At 51.3% G+C, this 27568-nt stretch overlaps 1 protein-coding gene across 10 annotated transcripts in view; it reads right to left on the bottom strand.

The window, feature by feature from the left end:
- Positions 1-27568, bottom strand: part of TSPAN9 (tetraspanin 9) — a 193786-nt gene that overhangs the window by 151455 nt on the left and 14763 nt on the right. The window contains exon 3 of one of the 10 annotated variants that reach the window (XM_070620508.1): positions 10294-10418. The exons of 7 other annotated variants lie outside the window; for them this stretch is intronic. The gene's annotated coding sequence lies outside the window, so the exon portion shown is untranslated. Of the gene's footprint in view, positions 1-10293; positions 10419-16322; positions 16436-17790; positions 18042-27568 lie in introns of those variants that run through there. 2 more of the 10 variants (XM_070620510.1, XM_070620515.1) reach the window with 2 other exon arrangements.

Raw genomic sequence — 27568 nt, 5'->3', positions numbered from 1 at the left:
CTATACATAACAGAATATATTATTCAGCCTCAAAAAGGAATGAAGTTCTGGCACATGCTACAACATGGATAAACCTTGAGGACATTATGCTGAGTGAAATAAGCCAGACACAAAGGAGAAATACTGTAAGATTCCACTTCTATGAGGTACTTAGAGTAGTGATACCAGAGAGAGAAAGTAGAATGCTGGTTTCAGGGCTGGAGGAGGGGGAGTGGGCAGTCCATGTTTAAGGAGTGCAGAGGTTTAGCCTGGAGGAGGAAAGAGTTCTGGAGATGCACAGCAGTGATGTGAACGTTCTTAGTGCCACAGGTGAAGGCAGACTTTACGCGTCAACTTGGCTGGCCGTGGGGTGCCCAGATCACACACTACTCCTGGTGCGTCTATGAGCATGCTGCAGACAGGTCAGCACTCGAGCCGGTGGGCTCAGGAAAGCAGACACCCCTCCCCAAGGCAGGGGCATCATCCAATCTGCTATGGGCCTGCACAGAGCAAAAGGTGGAGGGAGGAGGAATCTGCCCCATCTCCTGCCTCACTGTCTCAGCTGGGACATCTCATCTCATCTCATCTGCTCCTCTCCTCAGACTGGGATGTACACCATCGGCCCTCCTGGTTCTCAGGCCTTGGGACTGGGAAGGAGTTACACCACCTGGGTCTCCAGCTTGCAGACGGCAGATGGTGGGACTTCTCAGCCTCCATAATCACGTGAGCCAATTCCTCATGATAAACCTCTCTGTACACATACACACACAGATAGACAGATACAGATATGTGCCTGGTGCGCATCTCATATGGGCTCTGTTTCACTAGAGAACCCTAACACATTACTCAATTGTATGCTTAAAAATGGTTAAAACGGTAGAGTTGACATTTTGTATACTTTGCCACAATAAAAAAATTTTTAAAGAAAGAAAATACGCTGGTGGCAATAGTGATGATGCGTTGAACCCTAAAGGTCTTAGTCTTGCTCTCACCAGCGAGGAACAGAGCGGCGACCCAAGCCTCCTTGCTGGGGTGTGCAGGGAGGTGACTCGCCATAAAGCCAGGGGTGGTCCTTCTTGGGGGGATTTGGAAAGTTAGCCTTTTGTGTTTAAGGCCCCCTTGAAGAAGATCTGAAAACAGGCCTTCTGTGTTTTGAAAGTTTATTCCTCACTGAACATGAACAGCTGAAAAAGTAGGTGAGGAGCAGCCCTTTGGCATTCACAGGTCCCAAAGGGGGAGTGGTGGGGTCCTGAGGTGGAACTGGGGGAAAGAACATGGTCCGGCTCCAAATCCATAAGATGATGGACCACTGAACCCACGTCCCTGACTCAGCATGCCACCCCACCCAAGTCAAGAACTAAAACCAGGATGGGGGCACCTCGCCCCCAAAAATAACATTATTACTGGTTTAAGTTATATATTTATTGATCTTTCATTAAGCGTTTTACAACATTATCTCATTTAACCCTTATAACATCCCTATGAGATTTCAGCATTACACCCATTTTACAGAGGAAGAAAGTGAGGCTCCAGGAAGTTAAGAGAAATGTTCACAAGCACTATGCTAGTGAGCCAGGATCTGAACCTCTCTGATCCAAAACCTATTTTCTTAACCACTATAGGATACCATTTTCTTTGTATACTGAACACAACGGATTCAAAGGAAGTCTCACTGTTGGGAGTGAAACTGCCACAGAGGCCACTATTTACCCAATGTGGGGCCTTACATGCAAGGTGACATGCTAAGTCCTGATCAACATCCACAAAGACAAACCAAAAGGCTGCTTTTGAGGCAGGATCCAAGTGCTCTCTGGGCTCATGCGGGTCAGCCATAAAACTGTGTGAAACACAAGCTTCCCTCTCTCCTGACCTCTGTGGTGAAACCAGGCCGGACTGGTGTTCCTAACAGGCCACAGCAATGAGGCATCACTTTAAACTGGGCTTTCAGAGGCCTTTTAAGGCAGGAGCAGAAGATGCTTCTACCTGACAAAGACCATCTGAATTACAAAGAGGAAAAATCAATTGGGATCGCATGAGCGGAAGGGAACTTGAATTAGGGGTTTCTTTTAGAGTGAGAAATATAAAATGTCTCTCTAGTCACAGTTTGCAGGAAACACAACCAACAAAAACAGTACATGTTTTTAAAATCATTCTTCAGTTATAAACTTACAGCCAATTAAGGGAGAAACAGGAGGGGGTAGGGGTTGTAGAGAAGGAAAGAAAGAGGGAACGCAAAGGCAGAGGAACCAGCTCCCTGAGCACACGTCACACCATGCTCTGGAAAGTTCTAGAAGCCTCATCTACAGGGCAAGGGGGAGTTATGTCCATGCAATGGACACCCTGCGGTCCTGGAGACACCCAAGACATTTTTGTCGTTGTTATCGTTCACTAAAGAAATTTTAGAAACTACAGAAGAACATTAAAAGGAAAAGAAAAACCCTGAATAATCACTACCATCATCAGCATTTTAGGTATACTTCCTCTAGTCTTTTTTCTTCGCGTCTAAAAGTAAATAGGATTTATAGTCTACACAGTTTTATATCCTACAGTATTTGCTTGACACTTTTTCATAAGCATTATCTTGAGTCATTACATACAACTTTTTTTTTTTTAAAGATGGGCACCAGAGCTAACATGTGTTGCCAATCTTCTTTCTTCTCCTTCTTTTTCTTCTTCTTCTTCATCCCAAAGCCCCCCAGTACACAGCTGTATATTCTAGTTGTAGGTTCTTCTATGCGGGACGCCACCTCAGTGTGGCTTAATGAGCGGTGCCATGTCCGCGCCCAGGATCTGAAGCGGCAAAACCCTGGGCCGCTGAAGCGGAACACACGAACTTAACCACTCGACCCCTATATATAACTTTTGAAGATGATTTTTTTAGAGGCTGTATAGTGAGCCGTCAGATGAATGCATCAAAATTTACATAACTAATCTTCTATGGTTGGATATTCTATATGTTTCCAATTTTTAACTTTTATAAATAATGCTATAATGAAGATATAGATGTGTACATACACACATGTATACACATATATATATGATTATTTCCTTAACATACATCCCAAGGAATAGAATTACTGAGTCAGAAAGACTCAGAATATTTCTCAGGCTCTTGATATAAATTTCCAAATATCTACACTGAAAATAATTCTAAGCAATGTTGCATTTTTGCAACTCTGGACATAATGGCACTATATCTCAGTATTTTCTGGTCCATTGTGAAGATGGACCAGCTTGAATCATGCTGACAGCTGAATCAGTTCTGTGGGCCAGGAATTTCCCACTTCTGTTTTGAAGTCTCTCTCAGCTAGTTGTTCATAAACCAGATGAAACGTGGTTCCAAACCACTCTGGCAGCCCCACTGTTAGCACCAGTCACACTGCATCTTGCATCAGAGTCAGCTGACAAAGGCCTGTTTCCTCCGCTCTGCCGTGAACTCCGGGAGTACAGGGACTTGGCCTCGCTCACCTCTGTATCCTCCCAGCACAGCCTCTTTCAAACCACTCACCCTCCATCAATGGTTCTCAAACTGTTTTTAAACTCTTCCACACACCCCACGTCCCACCCTGGGCAGTCATAAGTCACAGGACTTCTAGGTGAGAAGGATCTGAGACCTTGGGCAGCCTCCTTACCCTCTGGGGCCTCAGATGGAGTGGGGTGATGATACCTCCCTCAGAGAGTTACTGGAAGGACCCAGTTAGATATCTCATGGAAAGAGCTTAGGGAGCACGAGGAGACCTAGAAAACGCTCGATAAACAACAGCTTTGGTTAAAAAAAAAAAAAGGTCATAATACATAATAACAAACCCACCAAAAAATTGCTTAATCCTCTACCCACTGGAGGAGATTAAAGAATCACACAGCTGTCACTCTCGTCTGAAGCTCGTCCAGGTCCCGAATGCCTGGGTAGACTCAGAACCCTCAGGGACTGCGCCAAACCCACTGAACCTCAAACCAAGAAGAGCAAGGGAGGTCTGGCCAAGCTTGACTTGGACGGCAGGCGGCAGCTGGTCAGCAGGGAGCCACCGAAGCTCCGGATTAGCTGTGCACCGAGAGGGGGTGAGGACAAACTACAGGGAAACCAAAAAGCAACAGCCTGACATCAACCCAACTAGGACAGGGCTGTGGGACACCAAAAACAAGCAAGGAAATGGTTCAAGGTGCCACTGGCTCCTCCCTACCGGGAGCCTGGAAGCAGGTGACTGGTTCAGCCGTTGCTCCCTAGCTGACCCTGGACAAACCTGCCATTGTTCCTCGACGATGCTGGGAGTTGAGTCACTGTGGCATTGTCCAACCGCTCTATCAGGAGGAAACAGCCGGACAGACCAACACCAGTGCAGGAAACCTCAACCTCCACCGGGGCTCCCCTCGGGGCCCCCGCCCTATTTGGGAGGACCAGCATCCTGCCTGCCTGTCCCTTGGGGACCCCTGGCCAACCCTGAGGCATCCACAGTCAGAACAGACATCCCTGTTTCCTGCCTCCACCTGCCTAGGGAAAAATACAAGTTCTTTGTATGGCACTTTGGCAACGGTCCTGGTGTGGGGAGGTGGGGTCTCCTGGACTTAACCTGCCAGTAAATAGAAACCAACGTGCAAGAAAACAGGCAGTAGACAAAAACAATTGCACTGAATTAATTTGAAAAGGACATACTGAAGGGCAAGGAGATGGTTTTCTCGGGACTAAAACACGAGGAAGGGATGCTCCCTCAGTGCAACGGCACATTCTTATAGGGCTAGAGATTGAAACCTCTCCGGAAAGAGGGATTATTGCAAATTCCTACCTGGAGGCTTGACCAAGGTCTCCTATGTGCCAACAGAGGACCCAAAACTCCCTGCCTGGGTTTAGAGAGAACTCAGAAAAGCAGCAGTGTGGTTCATGGTTAAAGTCAGAGAAAGCCGAGTTCGACTCCTCCTCCAACACTGAGTAGCTGTGTGACCCACATGGTGTAAGTTACATCACTTCCTGAACTCGAGGTTTGCAAACTCAAGCGTCTACAGGAGCCACGTAGAAAACGTAAATCAGCGACGCCAGCTGGGGATACAGGCACCTTCCCACGCTATGTCAAGGCGGAGGGGTCAGGAAAGCACAGGCCCCATCTCAAGGTGGTGGCTGAGACTCAGATCCAGCCAACTGTTGCCACTGGGCAGTGTGCGCCCAGTGTAACTAGACCTTTCAACTTCATAAGGCGGAAATCTCTATTTTGTGAAATCTCTTCAGTGTTTAAATGTTGGCTCTAATAAGCAATAATGTCCATTGGGCCCCAACAAAATACCTCTGCGGCCTGCATCTGACCTGGGGGCCACTGGATTGCGACCTCAGCTCTCAACCTGAGGTCCCTCATCTGTAAAATGAGGGCAAAGAAAAGAGCCGGCACTGGGAGGATTAGCCGGGATTAGGGCTGTCAGGCGCTTCACGCTGCCTGACACACAAAGAGCTTGATAAATGGCGGCCGTCAACCAGGCAGAGCTGCGACTGGAGACGACCAGCCAGCCTTCGCCTCCTACCAAAGAGGAAACTCCCAGAGGTCCCGCGACTGACCCAAGATCTGCAATGAGCCAGCGGTGAGAACCCGGCTGGACCCAGCCCCACGGAATCCCGTCTGGGCTCCACAGACTCGAGCAGCCTCTCCTGGCTACAGACCCGCTGTATCACAGACGGCTCCACCACTGTCCCTCGTGAGCGCTGGCCCCTCCTGTTACAGGCAGCTCGCTCAAGGCGTGGTGTGCACACCTCTGCTTCACTCACAGAACTCGGCCTCACACCAGGCAGGGGACGGGGCCCACTCAGTGTGAGCTGACCCACCGGTCAGTGGTAATGTGTGCACCCCCGCCCCCCGCCCCGCGCATTCCAGTTTATATGGAGTGCGTCCCATCGGCTGGGCCCTGAGCCAAGCTCAGTCCCCTGTCCTATCCCAGCCCCAGCTGGGTGGTAAGGCAAGACTGGGCACGAAAGGATGGGGGTGACATCAACAGGTAGAGAGAATGAGGAGGGGACAGGGCAGGCTTAAGCAAAAGAAGGCCGGGAGTGTACTTGGGGCCATGTGGGTGGTGTAGCTGGAGGAGAGAGGATAATTGGATGGCAGGGGAGGTGGGAGAGCGGGCTGGGAAGGAAGGCTGTGGCCACCCCTGGGACAAGGGGCCCCAGGCTGAGGGTGCTCCAGACCAGCTGGCCTGCTGTGTTTCTGCCACACAAGGGCACTAACTCACCCACATGGGGCAGGTCCTGCTGGGTTTAACGAGCTGGGTCCCAAAGCACTGAGCTGTTCCCTGAGGTGAAGGAGCAGGCCAGGGCTGTACCCCAGCCCCAAGCCCCCGGGGTATCCTGTTTGAACTGGTCCCAGGGAGTTACAGCCTTGGAGTTTCTCCTGGCTCCTTCCATAGTAGACATTAAAGCTTTCCAATTAACACAAGCTGAAAAGGAAACCTTAGCCTTAGAGAGGCAACAGGAAAGGGAGAGAGGAGCCCGGGCTCTGGATTTCCTGACAGAGGCATCTTAAGTCCCGAGCGTAAGGGCTGAAAGGACCTGAGGCCTCGTCTGGTGCAAACCTCTCGCGTTCCAGCCAGGCCGCGAGGCCCAGGCCCGAGGTGATGCGCCCAAGGTCACACGGCCAATCAGTGCAGACTAACTCTGGGGCCGCTGCTGCCAGCTCCATGGCTTTCAATGACAGGACACTGCCACTTCCCCCACTCCTCCGTCGCTGCCTCCCATCTTCCCTCCTAGGAACACCTCCAGAATCACAGCAAACCGCCACAACATCTCACCTCCCCACGGGCTCAGAAAACCCACACTTCTAACAAAAGCCCGCGGTCGTCTACAGCTTTCAGCACAAGTTTCTCTCAGCTGCTGATGGCGCCTCCCTCACCACACTGCGGGTGGTGGACTGAGGAAGGGAGGGCAGGCGGCTGGGAGTTCTGGGCAGACAGGCAGGTGGGGCGGCCTCCTCAGTAGGGCGGGTCTCAGGCTGAAGCGCAGCCCCCCAGGCCGGCTGGGCAGATGGAGAGGGGAGGCAGAGACGTGGCAGGAAAAAGCACAGGAACGTCACATGGCTGAGAAACAGGGTTTCACAACAACACGCCTGCCCCCGAAAGTCAGAAGAGAGATGTGGGAACTCCAACAGGCCTCGGGGGCTCAGAATCAGGTTTTCCCACCGAGGAAGAACACAGACTTTGGAACCCCCCACATCTGAGTTTAAATCCTTCTCTGACATGTCCCACTGTAAGACCTGGGGTAGCAGAGTCAATGGGCCCTGCTGAGCCTTGCTTTCCTCATCTTATAAAAAGATGCCCAACATAAAAGGGAAGCAATGACCGCTGGCTCACGGAAATGCAGTTTTCTTCCTGATATTAACTCTCCCCCTCTATAAGCACCCTGAGGGCAAAAGGCACAGCCGCTTGTCCAGCCTGGGGTCAGAGAACAAGCCTGGAGAACATTAATTTACAACCGACTCTATACTGCATCCCACCTCCCTTCGCGGTGGGCAGTGCACCCCAAGGGCGTGCGTCTGCTCAGTGTCCCAGGAAGGGTGTTCAGTCTACTTTCACCCCACTCCAAACCATGTCCCAGGTTCCTGAGGGCAGGATGATGACCAGGCCCCCGAGCCCTCGGCCCTGTGCTCCCAGCTCCCCCATACCATCCACCCAAGTTCTGTCTTTGAGACCTGTTTGTCACGCTTCATAGACAGCACCTGACTCCATTTACACCTCTGGAGAGCACTAGAAGGAAGACAGGGAGGGGTAGATGTTTTCCCACAGGTTACAGACGAGGAAACTGAGGCAGGAAACTAGACTGTCTGCTGCTACCTGGCAGTCGGCCGAAGGCTGGCCTCACTGGGTGTCTGCGAGCAGTGGAGACGTGCTGGTCAGGACTGGTAGTGAGCGAGGGCTAAGGAATCCAGAGGCAAATGCAGTGGGGCTGAGCTGAGCCCAAAGATTTCCCATATTATCAATAATCAGAGACTAGGTGCCCTTGTTCCATTAAAGAACAGGGATCAGGTAGGGCTGGCCCTGTGGCCCAGTGGTTGAGTTTGTGTGCTCTGCTTTGGTGGCCCTGGGTTTCACTGGTTCGGATCCTGATCACGAACATGGCACCACTCATCAGGCCATGCTGAGGCGGCATCCCACATACCAGAGCCAGAAGGACCTACGCCTAGAACAAACAACTATATACTGGGAGTCTTTAGGGAGAAGAAAGAGGAAAGAAAAAAAGAAAGAATAGGGATCAGGTAAGCTAATAGGAAAGGCAGGAAGTCAACCTCCTCACCCAGCACCACCACAAACAGCCACGCAGTGCTTTCCAGAAGCCAGGCAGCCTCCAGGCACTTGACAGATATTAACTCACTTAATATCCACAATAACCCTGTGAAACAGGTCCTTGATCATTTCCCTTTTACAAATGAGCAAAGAGTCTTAAGGAACTTGCCCAGGGCCACACAACTGGGGAGTGGTGGGGCTGGGATCTGAACGTGTGGCCGTGGCCGTTTCCTAGCTGCCTCCCACCACACAATTCCTCCACCTCCAGGCCCCCCTCACCTCCCGAGCCATGAGGGAACAGGCTGGCTGGCAAACTCTCGGGTCCCGAGGCTCCAGGGCCTGTAGCAACTGCCTCCCAAGGTCCTTCCTCCAAGTGGAGAAGCCAAGGACCCTGACCTGCTCTGTGGGCTCGACCAATGTTCTGGTCCTTGGCCTCCTGCCTCTGCCTCCAGGCAGGGTCGAGACAGAGAAGGAGGCAGGGGCCGGAATTCTACCATGATATTCTGTTCCCACTGACTCAGAATCCCCGAAGAACAGATGGACAGGGGAATTTCTGAATGAGTAACTAACCACAAAAGAATAAAGTTATGTGAATCAGCCTGGAACACCGTTAGAAAGAAATCAGGGATGAGCTTTCAAAAAAATCAGGCTAAGGAAGTGGGAAGTGCCCAAAATGTGTGCTCCTGCACCATTCCTGCCTTGGGGCAGAGCTGGGCCTGTCGTGGGTTTCTAGACTACTCCTGATTGCAAAACTACAAGGTTTTTTTTTACCCCACGGGAAGCAGCAGAGGGACTGCTAAACATATCTGGATTTCTCCCACCAGCAGAAGAGAGGCCCTAGGACACGAAATCAGACAGACAAATGGTAGAGCTCTGATTCCCCTCCCTTCCCCATGTTGTTTTCACTGAAATTCTTTTATTAATGGGCCGCTTGTCACCATCTCCCTCCAGCAGCTTATAAAACTGAGCCCAGGAAATCTATCAACAGCCCTGGCCCATCAGGACAGGAGGGGACAGTGGGGAAAACTCAAACTCAATCTCAAACCCTTTCAGAGAGCGAGCTGCCCCTGCAATGCCCATTAGGGAGCCGGAGGATGAGAGAGGTCTGCGCCGCCTTGCTAGGCTGAGCTTGGCAAGCGGGAGGGGGAAACCGGACAGGCTTTAGCTGGGATTTTATTTTTTCCATAATTTAGAATGAAGTTATCTTTCCTGCTTGAGCACTTCCTTCCATAAAACTGTCGTGCTGGTAAAGGTGAAGATTTGTCACCCTCAAAGGCTTACAACTCATTCTGGCACTCGGTTTGTGTATATCTCCAGCGGGGCCGTCTCAGGCTGAGTCCAGGAAACAACAAACAACAAGCTGGAGGGTGTCCAAAGGCGGCAGCAGGGGCAGCGGGGGTCTAGAAATGAAGTTATCTGAGAGACAGCTGGTGGAACCGGAGAAGAGCCGAGGGGGAGCTGTTGTCAAATACTCACGGGTTGTCATGCAGACGAGGGGGCAGCGTCGCGCTCTCGGGCCCTGCCTGCAGCGGCATGGCCGAAGGATGGCTCCAGAAAGGCAGATCGGAAAGCCAGAGCTGTCCAGCAGTGCAGAGGGAGGTTCATCACTGGAAACGTGCACGCAGAGGCTGGCCACTGGGCTGGAACCCAGCGCGAGGCACGGGTCTGGAGGACGGCCTGGGCGGACCCCTCCTCTGAGTGTCTGCGTCTTTACCTTCTAATGGTCACAGGCCCTGAGGAGCTGTGAGCCTCAGAAGGAAGGTTCTGTTTATCAGGTTTGCATTATTATCCTTTATTAAGTGCCCGCATTATGCTCAACACTTCATATGCATCACCTTGTTGAATCTTCACAACAGCCCCATAAGAGAGATGCTGTGCCTGCCACGTGGCAGGTACCAAAAAATATCTGCTGAATGAATGAACGCACCCCGTTTACCAACGAGAAAATGAGGCTTAGAGAGGATAAGCACCTTGCCAAGGTCAAGCAGCAGGGCGGCAGCAGATCTGTCTGTGCAGCTGGGTCTGACTCCCAGGGCCCACATCCTGGTCCACTGCTCTGCTTACCTGGCAACGGCCTTGGTCTTCAGAGACCTGTTCCAGAGTCAGCTGGCGGTGACCAAAGGCAACAAGGACACTGCTGACAGGCACCAGGCTGTTTTCCAAATATGCTCTAATAAGCACGCATTGATCTTACAAAAGAAGAGAACAAAGCTTATCTACATGTTCAAGTTCAGCCACCATCTCCCAACCGATGTGTGTGCACTTAAGAATTAGGTGGCCAATCCAAAAGACAGACTGAAAGTAAAACAACTGCTCAAAAATAAAAACAAAATAAAGAGTTGTCCGTGAAGATGTGGAGAAAGTGGAACCCTCAGACACTGCTAGTAGGAATGTAAGATGGTGCGGCTACTCTGGAAAAGAGCCTGGCACTTCCTTAAGAGGTTCAACATGCAGTCACCAGATGACCCAGCAATTCTACTCCTAGGAATTTGCCCAAGAGAAATGAGAACACATGTTCACACAAAAAAACTGTGCCTGCCTCAGGGGCCGGCCTGGTGGTGCAGCAGTTAAGTTTGCATGTTCCACTTCTCGGCGGCCCGCGTTTGGCAGTTCGGATCCCGGGTGCAGACATGGCACCACTTGGCAAGCCATGCTGTGGTAGGTGTCCTACATATAAAGTAGAGGAAGACGGGCATGAATGTTAGCTCAGAGCCAGTCTTCCTCAGCAAAAAGAGGAGGATTGGCAGTAGTTAACTCACGGCTAATCTTCCTCAAAAAAAAAAAACTGTGCCTGAATGTTCATAGCACATTATTCATAACACTCAAAAGATGGAGGGCCGGCCCAGTGGCGCAATGGTTAAGTTCGCACATTCCGCTTCTCAGCGGAATTCACCGGTTCGGATGCCGGGTGTGGACACGGCACCGCTTGGCACACCATGCTGTGGTAGGCATCCCACATATAAAGTAGAGGAAGATGGGCACGGATGTTAGCTCAGGGTCAGACTTCCTCAGCAAAAAAGAGGAGGATTGGCAGTAGTTAGCTCAGGGCTAATCTTCCTCAAAAAAAAAAAGATAGAAACCACCCAAATGTCTGCAAATGTCTGTCAACCGATAAATGGACAAACAAATATGGTACATCCATACAGTAGAATATTATTCAGCCTTAAAAAGGAATGAAATTCTGATACATGCTACAACATAGATGAACCTTGAAAATATTATGCTAAGTGGAAGAATTCAGTCACAAAAGACCATATATTGTATGATTCCATTTATATGAAATGTCTAGAATGGCAACTCTTATAGAGATAGAAAGTAGATTCTCTCAGGGCAGAGCTGAGGAGCCGTAACAGAGGCCGGATGGTCTGCAAAGCCTCAAATATTTACAATCAGGTCCTTTGCAGGCAAAACTTGCCAACCCCTGTGCTATGTTGGGGATGCTGGGGAGGGAAAGGGATGAGCGATACCAGTCAGGGCCTCTGTCCCCTGGAGTTTATGGCCCAGTGAGGAAGACAGTTGGGGTCTGAGGACCATAGTATAAACGGAGAGAAACGCTGTGAAGGAAAGAACCCACAGCCCTGTGAAAGCACAGAACAGGGGGCCCCCAGGGCGCCCTCCCTGGACAGACTTAACCCGAGGCCACGGGAGCAGAAGGGAGCCACACTTGGAAAGGCCCAAGGGAGGGGGGCACGTGAAAGTCTGGGGAAGGACCAGCGGAAGGCCACGAGGCTGCAGTGCATTGTGGAGGGCAGGGCCTGCAGGGCAGCCCGTCTCCCCTCACAGGCCCACGTCCCATCCCTGGAGAGGGTGGGAAGGGGGCTGAGAACAACTGAGAGTGTGGACTGTTTACAAACCCTCCGCCTGAAGGTCTAAGAAGACGGGGGAGACAATCTATCAGCTGAAAAATATTTCTTGATCACCTAACAAAGTGCCCATCATTTTCTTTAGCCAATATCATCAGGACACAAAAGAAGAAGAAGAAGATGCGATCTCTGACCTCAGAGAGGAAACAGGAAACTGAAACAAGCCCAGGTCCTCAGTTCTGCTACTCAAACATCACGGCACCTGCTGTTCCCAACGCTGGAATGCGCTTCCCCAGACCCCCAAGGGCACTGCCCCCTCATTCCTTGAGGTCTCCATCAGATGTGACTAATTAGAGAAGATTTCCCTACCCACTCCACAGGAAATAACTCCCTCTCCCTCCCTCCTTTCTTTTTTCCTTCCTCCCCCCACCCCCCGGGGCCCAGGCGTCCCCTGTGCCCTCACTTTGCAGAGTTTTCTCCATCACACTGAACTCTACCTGTGATACGAGTCTTTGCTGGCTCACTGACCACTCTTACACTAGAATACAAGCCTTATGAGGGCAGGAACTTTGTTTTTTCACTGCTGTATTCCACAGCACCAAGACCTGACACAGTCGGTTCTCAAATAAATATTTGTGGAATAGATGCAAACACTTAAAAAAAAATCTAAGGGTAAATGTCCTTCATTTGTGACCTTGAGCAAATTATTTCTTTATGGCTCAGTCTCCTCACTTCTAAATAAAAATAATAAAAGTACCTACTTCATGGGTAAATAAATGTGGATTATTATTATCATCATCCTGTGTTAAGGGTCCATTTTGTGTCGCATGTTAAAGGAGGAGTTTTAAATATATATCCCATTTAATTCTCACATAAACCCCATGAGATCACTCTTATTACAAACTCCCTCTGGACAGACGAGAAAACTGAAGCTCAGAGGTACCAGGGAAGCTGTCCAAGGTCACACGGCGAGTAGCACAGAATCACATTCAAACCAGCACTATCGGCCCTCAAGGCCCATGAGCCTCCCTCTCTTTCCAGCTCAAACTGGAAAAGCCAAAGGAGGCGGAGAGAGGGAGATGGCGCATCCTGGAGCAGCTGAGGCGTGTTCAGGAAGGAAGCGGGATTCAGATTCTGTTCCAATGGACTAAAAGGATTCAGACGAGCAGAAGACAGGACGAAAGTCATTCTAGGTCAAAAAAAAAAAACTGTTCTTAGACTATCGTAACACAAACAAGAGAGGACAATGGTGGAATCACAGGACCGGCACCTGGATGAAACCCGAGACGCACCCAGTCCAACAACTCATGTTAAGAGCAAGAAGCTAAGGTCTGAGGCGGAAGAGTGACTGAGGGGTGTGAAGGCGGTAGACTGTGCCCACGCTGACGCTTCCACTCCAAATAGACGCATTCTTATTCATAACCATTTAATTCCTCTAAAAAAATCACAGAAGTAACACATGTTCACTACAGCCAGAGAAAACAGGCCAAAATGGAGACAGTTAACAGTGTCCCCAGCACCAGCCATAAGCTGTGGAACAGTTTTATATTTAAGGGGTTCAGGGTTCCATTAAGTGGCTTGCATATCAGAACAGAGTTTGAACCTACGTGAACTGGGCTTCCATTGTTGTTTCCCAGTCTGTTTGCAGTTCATTCATTTGTTCATTCATTCATTCATTCATTCAGCCAGCGATTACTGAGGATCTCATATGTCACTGGCACAGGCGTAGGTACCAAGATTCTGCGACCAGCATACATAATAAAATGATCTTTCCTTCCTCTCCCACAAAGGCTGGAGGCACACCCACCGGTCTGTTAAAACAACAAATGAGGGCAATGAAACAGACCAGCTCCGTTTCCAACTGGAGCTCTCAGACGGAGAGCACGTCTACCTCTGCTGCCCGACACCTCACCAACCAAGAGTAAAGAGACTCTTGAAGGCACAAACCCACACTTTCAAAAACAGCAGAGGGGAGATGAGAGCAAGACAATTTTAGAGACTGGAGGGCGGAAGGACAAGTGTGAATTGACTGAAGAAACCTAAGGAAGGTGAATCCTGAAGCGTTAGCACCCCAGAACCCCCAGAAAGCTTAGCAGTCGGCAGCACCAGAAGGGGCTGCAAGCGGGAGGCCTCATTAAAAGTCTGCTTCCACGTTTTGGGTCTTATGAACAACGCTGCGGAACAGAGGGGTGCAGAGGTCTCTCTGGATGGCTGATTTCAAGTTCTCTGGATAGATACCCAGTAGTAGGATAGCTGGACCATATGGTATTCCTATTTTTAATTTTTTGAGGAATCTCCATACCATTTTCCACAGTAGCTGAACTAGCTTGCATTCGCACCAGCAGTGTATGAGGGTTCCCTTTTCTCCACATCCTCTCCAACACTCATAATTTCTTGTCTTGTTAATTGTAGCCATTCTGACAGGTATAAGGTGAAATCTCATTTTAGTTTTGATTTGCATTTCCCTAATAATTAGTGATGTTGAACATCTTTTCATGTACCTATTGGCCCTCTGTATGTCTTCTTTGGAAAAATGTCTGTTCATATCCTGTGCCCATTTTTTGATCCGGTCGTTCTTCTTTGTTGTTGTTGAGTTGTATGAGTTCTTTATATATTTTGGAGATTAACCCCTTGTCAGATAAATGATTTTCAAATATTTTCTCCCAGTTGGTGGGCTGTCCTCTTGCTTTCTTGATGGTTTCCTTTGCTGTATAGAAGCTTTTTAGTCTGATGTAGTCCCATTTGTTTATTTTTTTCTTGTTTCCCTTGTCTGAGTGGACATGGTATAGCTAAGACGTGGAAGCAACCCAAGTGCCCATCAACGGATGAATGGATAAAGATGTGGTGTATATATACAATGAAATACTACGCAGCTATAAAACAACATGGATGGACCCATTTGTGCCCCATTTGCAACAACATGGATGGACCTTGAGGATACTAGGCTAAGCAAAATAAGTCAGACAGAGAAAGACAAATACCATACGATGCCACTCATTTGTGGAAGATAAACACACAGATAAGGAGAACAGAGTAGTGGTTACTAGAGGGGAAGAGGCTGGGGGCGGGCAAAAAGGGTAAAGGGGCACACCTGTATGGTGACAGTGGTGAACACGATGCAGTCTATATGGAAACTGAAATATCATAATGTTCACGTGAGGGGCCGGCCCAGGAGCACAGTGGTTAAGTTCACATGCTCCACTTCGGCCACACGGGGTTCACCAGTTCAGATCCTGGGGGTGGATCTACACACTGCTCATCAAGCCACGCTGAGGCGGCATCCCACATAGACGAACTAGAATGACTTACAACTAGGATATACAACTATGCATTGGAGCTTTGGGGAGGGGAAAAACAGAGGAAGATTAGCAACAGATGTGAGCTCAGGGCCAATCTTCCTCACCAAAAAGCATACCTTAAAAAATAATAATAAGGGGCCTGCCCAGTGGCGCAGCAGTTAAGTTCACACACTCTGCTTCGGTGGCCCAGGGTTCGCCAGTTCGGATCCTGGGCGCAGACCTACACACCGCTCATCAAGCCATGCTTGGCAGGCATCCCACATATAAAATAGAGGAAGATGAGCATGGATGTTAGCTCAGGGCCAGTCTTCCTCAGCAAAAAGAGGAGGATTGGTAGCAGATGTTAACTCAGGGCTAATCTTCCTCAAAAAATAAATAAATAAATAATGATAATAATAATAATTACACCTGACATTTATACAATGTTATAAGCCAATATGACCTCAATAAAATATTTTTCTTTTCAAAGTCTGCTTTAGGAAAAGATCCCCCAGATCTCCTCCCCCACCTCCTTCAGGCAGGTGATCGTCCCTCCAGGGTGATAAACCACCCCAGGGGTTTATCCTGGAGAGGGCAAAGCAGAAGGCCTGTGGACTGGGGAAACAGCACAGGGAAATGCAGGGGCAGCACACTGAAAACGGGGGATTAAGTTCAAGTACAGAAGGCTGAGACCCCTCCTCTTCCCCATTAGGTTCCTGGGCACAGGGGGTCAGCCTTAGTGAGACCTTCCAGGTAGATTAGGAGATTCTTCTCTAGGGATGTTAACAGCTCAAGAGAAAATACCTAAGATACTAACTTATCAGGTTCCTAAATGAAACAGGCCAGCCAGGTCATGCTACATGAGGTCCAGAGTCCAGCAGAACCCCCCAACCGCCCTCCATACACACACACACACAGCCTAATGGCTCATGCAAATGGAAGCAGCCTGCCAAGGATCACCAGACTTGTAGAGAAAGCCCGTCACGGGAAAGACAGAGGAAAAAGCACGCACCATGCTTTACAGGACGCGGTGAGGAAAAATCCTTCCTCCCAAAAATAGAGCTGTCACCAATAGCCTCAGAGAAGGAGGAGGTGATAGTGCCTCCAAGAAACCAAAACAGGATGCTGTGAAAAGAAAAAAGGTATATTTAGAAAACAGAAGAACTCTTAGAAATTAAAAATATGATAATTAACATGGAAACCTCAACAGAAGGCTGGAAAACAGAGCTGAAGAATCTCCCAGAAACGGGGAGGAGGGAGAGAAAGAGAAGAAGAATAAAGTTATAGGATGAATCCAGGAGATTCACTATCCAAATTGAAGGAGTTCCAGAGGGAAGAAGAGAAAAACTGGCGGGAGCAAGTCATCAATGAAGTAATTCAAGAAAATTTCCCAGAACTCAGCAATGTGTTTCAAGACCGAGAGGTCCCAGAGCGCAGTGGATAAGGTATGTCCCCGCTAAGGCACGTCCTCTGTGAAATTCTAGAACACCAGACAAAGGGAAGACTCTGACACAGCACCCCGGAGGCTCCAGAGAGAAAAACCATGGCACCTACAAAGGACTCAAATTGGAATGGCATTAGACCTCTCCACTGTAAGCTGGAACTTAAGAGAAAATTAAGCAATGCTTTCCACAAAAAAAGATCACTAACCTAGAATCCCACACCCAGCCAAAATATCAAGAAAGCGTGTGTGCAGAATGAACAGCTTTTCAGATGTGTGAGGCCACAGTCATTACAGAGACCTCCCAGATGGTACACTGCATTTCCTGTGCAGGGCATCCATCACACTGTGCTGTAGATGCCACACTGCTCGCTGTCGATGCCACTAGACTCCAGGTTAGAGACTGCGTCTATTCCCCCAACAGCTTTAGTGCAGGGTGCTACGAGATGACATAAGAAGGCATCCAGCTCAGTGAGGGGCAGGCAGGGACCGCCGAGTGGAGGGAAGTGACACCTAAACTGAACCCTTAAGGAAAAGTGCAAGATGTACATCCCAGTGTTGTTCCAGGCAGCAGGATATGTGTAAAGGCTCGCGGGACCCATCACAATTCATCAATTTGCTGACCGTAGACAAGAGTCCTAGCTGACAGGTGACACTCAAGCCAGGAACAAATGAAGCCATCCCCAATAACTAGAAATACTAGTGATGTTACCAGTGCTATTAATCATCTTTTCTGGAACAAGGTGATATACAAATCAATAAAATGTAACCAATCTGAGCATGAAGAATGGGGACACTGAGGCAAAAGGCTGGCTCTGGGTGTGACCTAAGGGTCCCTGGAGCAGTCTGGAAGCTCCAGAGGGCATGGGCCACCATGAAGCCAGTGCCCTAAACAGAAGGGGGAGGCCAGACCTGACGACCTACAGAGGCCCCCGATGAAGGGCACTGGGGTCTGGGGGCTGGGCTGGCGCAGGGAGGGTCTCTGTACTTGGGCCCTCTCTCCTCTCTCCCACCTGTGAGGAACGAAGGCCCCGCTCACCTGGCTGGCCAGACAAACCAGCTGGGAACACAGTCCAAGCTTCCAGGCACCTCCCACCCCTTCCAGGCCTGCTCAGACCTCAGGTTCTCATGCAGATTTCCACTTGCTGGAGTTTGAGGTCAGAAGAAACAGCCAAGGATGAATAACAGTCTGGCTCCTCCACTACTCCAACTCAAATTTATGGAAGCAGCTTTCTAGAAAGAGCCTCCCCTCCGCCCGGCACCTCCCTCCCCCACTGCCTGGAAGGAGGCGCCTGGCGCTCAAGTCTAATTGGATTCCCGTGGCCCCGTGATGACTTCGTGCTCTGAGGCAGCGGCAGCAGCAGCAGTGAGGTTTCTGAAATAGAAGCAAAGTCAGGGGCCTGTGTGCTTTGCTGCTGTGGCTGGCTACCCCAGGGATCTGAGCAGCCAAGAAGGAGCCTTCCTTCCCAAAATGGTCCTTTTCCACCCTGTGGCACGATGCGCCCTCCTCCCCACCTACCAAGGTCTGGCCTGATGGCAGTATAGATTTGGAGGGGGGCCACTCAGCTCCAGCTCCGAGAACCAGGGCCAGGCTGGGGCTGCAGCCCGGAGGAAGCGGAGGTGCTGCCTTCTCTCTTTTCCAAGAATCCCCCTCCCACCACCATTCCCTTCTTTGCTCATTTTACTCTTCACAGATACACCTCCCAGCCTGAGGCTCTCGAACTCGAACCACCTGTGTCTCTCTTGCGTCCTCAGTCTCTCCAAGTTCTCACTCTTCTTTATTACACAAGAGGGGTAAACCGAGGCACGGGGGGGGATGGCTAAAGGCTGGTGCCGTGGGGACTCCACTGCTGTCACACACTCTCATGCCAAGTCAATCACCAGTAGTGGCGCCTGTCTCTGACATGTGCACCCAGACACCACGCTGTGGCTGTGGCAGAGTGTGTGCAGGGTGAACGGGCCAAGCAGGCAAGTGAGCATGCAGGCGTGTGTGAGAACGTGAGCGTGAACAAGCATGTGAGTGAGCCCATGTGCAAGAGTGAGCATTGCATGCTATGTGTGAAAGTTCATGTGTGAAGGGGAGGGTGGAGGCAAGTGAGTGTGTGAGCAAGCATGTGTGAGAACATGAGAGGGGATGTGAACATGAAATGTGTGTGCGCACATGTGGGGAAGTGTACACAGGGCAGGCCCTGGCCACCAGGGCCACATGAGCTCCCCACAGGGACCAGGTCGGGCAGGGAGTCCCGCCCGAGCCCCACTCCCACAGATTCCATCCCAGGCGCATGGCTAAAGTCAAGAAACCACCCCACATCCAGAAGCGGGGCCACGGCGGCTGCCTCTGCCTCCTCCCCACTCCCCTCCGCCCCCCGCCCCCCGCCCCGCCCTCCCCCGCTTCACCCCAGCGCACCCAAGTTTCCACCAGCGGCACTTTTTTAAAGACAAGGAAAAGTGCTCCTCACTTCCTTGGGGAGTGATGAATATGCGGATTACGGAAGTGAGTTCTGAAAGCGGTGACCTCTCTGGAAGAGAAGGGGCAGGTAAAACACAGGCCCTCGGGCCGGCCTCTGTCTGTGCGCACAGACAAAGGGGCCGCGAGCAGGGGAGGCGTGCCCGCCCGCTGGGAGCACCGGGCGCGGGGCTCAGGGACACGCGTGGCCCCCGCAGACGGGTGCGCGAAGGAGGGCCCGCGGCCCGCACGCTTTCTGCTGCGCCCTAAGCGCTCAGTCCCTTGGCCCCTGCTCCGGACGAGAGTGGAGAGCACGACCTGGGGGCAGAGGGGCCTGAGCTGACGGCCGCCCCGCCGCCCCGCCGCCCCGTCTGGCTTCCGCCTGGACCGGGACGAAGGCAGGGAAGGACCGCGGGACAGGCCCGAGGAGTCCGCGCCGGTGGCACACAACCAGTATTGACAGCGCCACCAGTATGGCTGCCGCTGCCCACTCTCAGTCGACTCTGTACATGGCAGCCGCAGAGCCTTCTGAAAGCAAGGAGCTCTGGCTCTCTTTGATCTAATTCCTCCAATGCCTCCAACCTTGCCCACCAAAAAAGCTAAAGCCCTCCAAATGGCCCCACGGCCCTATGTGATCTGAGGGCCTGCCCCTTGCTCACCTCACTCCAGCTGTCCTGGGCTTGAACAAGACTCACACGCTCCGACCTCAGGGCCTTTGCACATCTTGCTCCCTCTGCCCTAAGAGGCACCTCCCCCAGATACCCACAGGGCTCGCTCCATCATGTTCTTACCTCTCTGCTGAAATATCATGTCCTCAGTGACGCCTTCTCCACCTCCCCTGTTTAAACCATAATCCCTGACCCCACCCCATCCTCCCACCTCTTCCCTATTTCTTTCTTCTCCATAGCATTTGTCACCACAAATTTTAATTGTTTATTGTCTGTCTCCCCCACCAAAATATAAGCTCTTGAGGACAGGGATTTTTCTTTGCTCCTGCATCCTCAGAGCCCGAAGAATGCCTAGTGCCAAGAAGCTCCTCAAACTCTGTGGATGACTGAGTCTCCAGACACTTAGGGTGAACCAAGCTGAGGCTAGGACTGGAATCGCTAGTCCCAAACCCCACTCACAAGCTGTCTTTGAGGCTCAGCGGCCACAATCCTCATTCTAGCCACTTCTCAAGGTCACAGTCAGGAACGCAGGTAAGATGATGCCTGGGAAGATGCTTCGGGGCTTTCAGAGTGGGGAGCCCTACAGAAATGGAAGGCCCCAAAACTGTTTCTCCAGCAGCATCTGCCAGGCCAACTTCAGGGGGCCCTGAGTGCTAATACCACACAGAGGGATGTACACAGACGCAGCTCCTGCCCTGAGGAACAGCTGATCAGGCCTGAGGTCCTCAGATGGGCAGGCACAGCCGGTGCTATTCCCTGTGGAAGCCCTGGTACCCAGGACCCGCTTGCACACAGTAGGTACTCAATAAATGTCTGGCAAAAGCATAAATGGGCAAATCCCATGGTGATAACCAGATAGAGAAGGGAGAGATGATCAATATACAAGTCCTGAATAAAATATTAGTTGACCTAAAACAGCATGCCGACAACAGCTACCACAGAGAAGACTGACAAAGACACTGAACATGTTTTCATTATCTTCAGACCAAGGGCAAATGTGTTCTCTAAGACAGACACTAAGGATGTGGTGAAGAAAGCCACAGGGAATGGAGAACAAGGTCAGGAAACCTCTTTCCAGGGAGTGCATTTCAAGAATTAGGCCAAAATACTGCAGATCATGACAGAACGCACTCTGTCGATATTAGCTGTAATTAAATCATTGATTTTATCATTGTCTTGGCACCCCACCAGTGGAGCAAGCAGGAAAGTGGGAGACCAAACACAGGTTTCCCATCTCACAGGGAGCGGCCTGGGCACAACACTTCCCGGTGAAACTCGTCCTCCCCGCCTGTAAGATCGCAGAGCACCGGCCGAGTAGCACCTGGTCCCGGCCGCAAGGATGCTGGCACGCCTTCCCTCAGTCATCGAATGTCTGCTGAGGGCCCACTCTGTGCCAGACGCCCTCTCGACAGTGGACGCAGAGTGAACACAGAGAGCTACGCCCCTCTCTCCCGCAGCTCCCTCTCCAGGGGCGCCGACTGTGAGCCCAGACGCAGTAGGCTGCAGCCCTCTGGATACATCAGTCTCCAAACAGCACTCCCTTTCCTCCTACGGGAGAAAGGACTCTCATTTGCAAAGCGCTCAGAGCTTTTGCTGAGGAAGAGGCCAAGTCCACACTGTTCAGGACAGAGAGAGCTGCTCGGGAAGTCGGCCGCCACAAACACTAAAGGAAGGCCTGCGAATAACCCTCCTCCGGGAGCCATTCTTCTTCCCACTTTGTAGAGGAAGAAACTGAGGTTCAAGGGGCCCAGGCTAAGAGGACCAGAGAATCCCGAGTCCCCAGTTCAAGAGCTCTCCTCGCATCCACGATCGTGCCTGGCTCGGCGAGCTGGAGTTTCGAAAGAGGAGCAGCACACCTGAGAGAGACACTGGGACAGCGGTCCCCGAAGCTCGGCCCCTCCGGGTGAAGCCAGGGCCCTCGGCTGCTGGCAAGCTCTCTCATCCCGGGCCTGCTTTCTGCAAAGCCCTGGCCCCAGAGCCCGCCCAGCTACTGCTTCCCCCTGGGCCCAGCCAACTGCCACAGACACAATGAAGGGCCAGGGAGGCATCACGGATTTCCCTGGCAGACATCCGAGATTTATAAGCTACCTGGCAAAGGCCCCTTCCACGGAGAGGCTGGGCAACAGCTTCAGGGAAGCAGAAGATGGGGCCCTTGGCATCTGACCCCTCTGAGTCAGCGCCTCCACTCCCCTCCAGCCACTGAGCTGCAGACCCACCTGTTCTTCCTGGGGTGCTCCCTGGAGCTCCCTGGAGGCCACCTTAAAAACGGGAAAAGGCAGGTGTTTGAAGATTCTCTTGAGAAATCTGCCAGGACCACTACTAACTGGGCCTCTGCAGTGTGCACCATACTGCCCCAGACCCAAGGGGGGTGACCTCTCCTTGGGAGCTTCCAGTCCAGGAGGAGAGGGGCCCCACAGAGGAAGAGACACGAGACCCAGAGAAACAAGCCAGTGAACAGGTCAAGAGGGGTAGAATGAGCGCTAAGAATGGCTGCAGCTAGGCTGCAGACTCTGCGGTGTGGGCAGGCAGGAGGACAATGGACTACACAGAGCTATCCGCTGTCTCAAAGGCACCGTGCCTCCAGACCCAGGAGACCGTGGGACGAGGCGCTGACACAGGCGCCAGCCCACATCCGTGGGTGCCAGTCAGGCTGAAATCAGGATGACGGAGACAAGCACAGACACTGGGGGTGAGGGGAGGCAGCAGCTAGTCGGGAAGGCCCAGAGAAGAAAGCCACTTCAGGCTGGAGGAAGGGCTATAAGGAGTTTCCCACAATGGCAGCAAGGAGCACCTTCCAGGTGAATTTTCTGAGTGTGTGTCTGTGTGTGGCGGATGACTCACAGGGCTCAAAGGGAGGAGTAAGATTTAGAGTCATTGAGTTCCAAGGCATCTTCGAGATTATCTCACTGTAAGATTCTCTCTTACAATCCCACACACAAAATCCCTGATCAATAAACACCGCTGTTTGCTTAAACCCCAGCAGTGCCGGGGAGCTCCAGGCAGCCCACTCCTCTACTGGACGGCTCCAGCTGTTGGACAGTTCTTCCTGGAACTGGACCCCCATCTGATCTCCTAGATTCCCTCGCCCACGGTCCTAGGTTCGGCCCTCTGTGGCCACAGGATATGCTCAAGCCCTCCTCTTCCACAGCAATCCTACACACGCTGGAAGACAATTCTTGTGTCCCCTCTTCCTATAACACACCATTAAAATAATTTCCAGACGAAACGAACCTTCTCAAATCCTTCGTCCAACTCCCACGTGGTGTAGTTTCCACCATCTCAGTCACCCTCCTCTGGATGAGTTCAGATTACAGAATTAATGAAGCCCATGCTGCAGATGTGGTGTGAACTCCACTGAGCACAGAGAGTCTGAATTCCTTTGAGCTGAGCTCCATACCTGGATGGTATGGTTCATCTCAGCAACCACATGGCATGGTTAGCTTATATTGTCTTCCATTTATTACCATTTATTCAATCAACAAACATGGGCTGCCTACTATATGCCAGGCACTGGGCTAGGTACAAGGGATACTAAGAAAAATGCCAGATCATCTTTGTGCTCAGGAAGCCTCCTTGGAGAGAGAAAAAACAAAACCAGATGAAACTATGGGGAAAAGAAGGTGCTGCTTATGCGGTCTTCTAGGAGTGCCGACTAGAGGCACCTACCCGGGCGAGGAAGGACGGAGCCCCAGGCGAGGCTTCCAACAGTGCAGGACTTCAAGTCGCAGCCATGGAGAAGCAACAGGGACCAGCTTTACCCTTCCCCTGTGAACAACTAAACGCCAGACAGAGGCATAAACAGCTCCTTCCGACACTGGACAACAGGCAGTGCAGGCCTGTGCACTCTGAGAGAGGAGGCAGGAGTGAGCCCCCTGACTGCCCAGCTCATGGCCTGGAGCAGCTGCCCCGGCTGCACGGGAGGAGGAATCCAAATGGAATCCAGTGGTCTCGCCAAGTGGAGGAGACAACATTCAAGTTCACGGAGCTGGAAGTTTTAGGGCAGCACGCTGCGACGGGGAGCTACGCCGAGAGCGCTCTGGAGGTCTGCATGTGTGGGGTGACGCTCCCGAGACTGGAAGGAGAGTCAGCAGAAAGCCGTAAGCCAGACAATCTGTGGAGCACACAGCGGGCCGGAGAGAGGTCACATTCCCACTCGAGAGAGCGGAGAGACCTCGTCATACACAGGGCACTGGGTAGAGCCCTCAGAAGGGTGGTGCCTTAGTCATGAAACTAAATTAGCCCTAGACTAAAGGCTGCGCTGGATCCCCCCAACAAAGCTGACAGCAAGCCACAAATGAATTAAACTGATCCTAAGCAATTTAAATGCATGCCAGAATAAAGTCCAATACTATTTAAAGAAATATAACAAAATCCAGCAACATTAAATTCACAATGTGTGGCATCCCACCAAAAATTAGCAGGCATTCAAAGAAGCAGAAAAATATGACCCATAACCAGGAGAAAAATCAGTCAATAGAAGAGACCCAAAAATGACAGAGATGATGAAACTACTAGGCAAGGATGAAAAGAACAGCTATTACAAGTATGTTCCATACGCACAAGAATGCAGAGGAAAACATAAACATATGAGGAGAGAAATGAAAGATATAAAAAAGACTCGAACTTCCAGAGATGAAAAAACACAATATCTGAAAAGAAAAACACCCTGGGTGGACTAATTAACATCAGATTAGACACTGCAGAAGAAAAGATCATTGTACTTGGAGACAGAATAGAAACTGTCCAAAATGAAGCACAGAAAGAAAAAAGACTGAAAAAAATTAATGGAGCATCAGCAACCTAGAGGACAATATCAAATAGTCTAATATACATGTAATTGAGTTCTGGCAAGAAAGGAAAGAGAAGGGGGGAAAAATACTTGAAGAAACAATGGCTGAACAAATTTTCAAATTTGCTAAAACAACGCAGGTAGGAGAGAAATCAATGCAGGACAGGAGGGGCACTTCAAGTAGACACAGCAGGGACAGTGAGAAAGGAGAACCCCCATGGTGGGGAGAGGGAGCAGGCATTACAGAAACAAAAGGGACAAAGTGGCTCTAAGTGGGGAGCAATGAGGCTGGACAGGGACAGGTGCCAGTTCACAGCAGGCTCAGTCACTTGGACCTCATCTTATAGGGCAAGGGGTGACCACCTCATCCTGGACAAGGACAACTGATTTTCTGAACCTAAAGTCAGACTTTGCAGTTTTCTTAAGCAGGAGGGTCCAGAGAAGAGAAGGGAGGTTTGAGGCCCGGCTGCAACATCTGAGCCCTCAGCCTGACCCCGCATGGGGATGACCCAGCTGAGATGTCCACCCTTGGACCCTGTTTGGAACAAAGAGCAGAGGCAACAAAAGTGTCCTACCCATCTGAGAAGGTTCCTCCTCCCCTGTGACTCCAGGAATCAGACAAGTCTTAAACCAGAAAGGACTTCAGGGATCACAGACTCCTCACTTTATAGATGAAAAGAGCTAAGGCCCAGAGAACTGACATGACTGGTCCAGTGCCAGTTAGGCATCCTGACTCCCAGTGGACCACTCTTTCCAGTGACCCACTCTGCGTGCTCTGGTCCCCACCATCCCTCTGGCACTATGGACTGCTCTGGATGATGTCAGTGAGTCTGTGAATCTCTACACACGCTCGTCTCTACACGTCCACTCCAGCTCCTAGAGGACAACAGCAGATTCCTGGTGTCACTGAGCTCTTGCACTTCTGTAGGGTAGGTGCTGGCACGTATCTACTTCATGTGCACTGAGCAAAAGTGACTCCGGGCCTGACCCTGGGGAAGGGAGGAAGAGTGAATGCTCCCTGAGGATCAAGGCCAGAGCTGTCCTGAGTCTGCCTAGGTCTGAAAGGGACAGAGAAAAAGAGACAGAGAGATCCAGAGGGTCCACCCACTGACCCATTCAGTGGGAGTTACCAGGCGACTCCCCCAGAGGCAGGGACATTCCTCTGGCCTCTAAATCCTGCTCCCTTATCAGATTGGCCCTGAGCCAGGCACTGTGCTTGCCACCCAGCCCCTCCAGGGGAGGAGGAGGAAATTGCCTTGAACTCTCCTTCCCCCCTCTCCACACCAGCACCCTCCCTCAGCTCCATCCTCATCTTGGGCTCTGGGTTGGGCAGCACCTCTTTACAGGGGTTAAGAATGAGCAAATTCTTGAGCTATTCCTGGAGCCTTGATTTTTATCATCCTTCCATTCTGGTCAATTCTGAGAGGCCAGTGGCCGGGAATGCCAGAGAGATCTGAGCCGGGCCCACCAAAACCAAAATAACCACACACGTGCCTCTCTCGAGTCCTCAGGATATGGCCATTTTAGGTGCCTGTTTTCCTACAAAGCTGCCCCCAGGCCCTGCGGGGTCACCTCACACATAGGGTGCTAGGAACTGTGAGGCACCTCTGGGTGAGCTGAAGAAAGCAGGAGCAGGTGTGGGTGTGGGGGGATAGAACAGACAGAATCCAGGGGCAGGATCTAGAAAGCCTGGCCCCAGCTTCCTCGGTTCAACTGCATGGAGATCCTGGGAAACCCAGCCTCAGTTTCTCAGCCATGAGCTTTGCCAGCAGAGGCCTCCTCTCCACCTCCCTGGGAAGGGCAGCGTAACTCTCCACCCAGACCTTTAGTAAGGACTGGAGAGCAGGTCCCACCTCCGCCCCAAGACATCTCGAAGCCTTGCAATTCAGGAGATCAAGGGTTTTAAACCAAGCAAGTGCTCTGAGTGTCCTGGAGAAAAGGGCTAGGCAAGGGCCACATTTCTTTTTATATCACAAATGCAGTCTTCATTCATTCAAAAAATATCTGAGTGCCCACCAGGTGCTAGGCCATGAGAACACAGGGCAAGCATCAGAGGAGGGCAGGACCAAGGCCTCTGCCCTTCAGAAGGAATAAAGAGGCACGGCTGGAGGGGAGCCACTCAACTGTCCTTGCCTGTCTATCAGAGAACCCCCGCCCGCTGGGCTGCAGAGGTCCTGAGGCTGTAAGTGAGTTCGGAGGCAGCATGAGCAAACCCGCCTGGAATTCCTAGCGGGTTGGGGTGGGGGGGATTCGGGGGCGGGGAGCAGGGTCTCAGCAACACCAAGGTCTGTGGGGACCAGTCCTGTGCACCAGGGTGTGGCAGCACCAATGCTTTAGATCCTGACAGGAATCAAGAATGTGTTAAAGACACTTGATTTCACCACAAGATAGATGGTGCCTTCTCAGGTGTTTCTTTCAAGCCGCACCATCCTCCCCATGAACGCCTGGGGGATTCTGGGGCACTAACAGGCTGGCGCCGTGGGGGTGGGGGTGGGGCTGCAAAGGAGAAAGGCCCTGCAGTTGAAAGAATCACCTTCCACCCTCTGCTTTGCCCCAGAATCGGGGTGGGGCGCACCCCCACGAGCCCACTCCTAACACACACACACTGGCCCACAAGGAGAAGGTCAAGCCCCTCCACCTCAGCTGACGGGCACAGAGCCACCAGGACCAGCTGCAATGAGGACCCAGGAAACCAGCCTGCCAGCCATCCCCTAGGACTAGGACAATTCTGAGGCTTCCCCTCTTGGCAAAAGCATCCCAAAAGCCAGTGACCCCAAATGTATTCCCAGAAGAGAAGAAAATGTGTCTGATTCAGTTCCTCCGACTCCAGGACTCTGACTGCTTTCCCACGTGCATCGGCCTCAACCCAAACGTCAAAGTGTGAGTGCTGAGAGCAGGGAGGCCCACCCTGCCT

Source organism: Equus przewalskii, chromosome 5 (genome assembly GCF_037783145.1).
Source record: "Equus przewalskii isolate Varuska chromosome 5, EquPr2, whole genome shotgun sequence".
Lineage (NCBI taxonomy): Eukaryota > Metazoa > Chordata > Mammalia > Perissodactyla > Equidae > Equus > Equus przewalskii.
The sequence above is the reverse complement of the archived record's forward strand: the minus strand, read 5'-3'. Positions and strand labels throughout refer to the sequence as shown.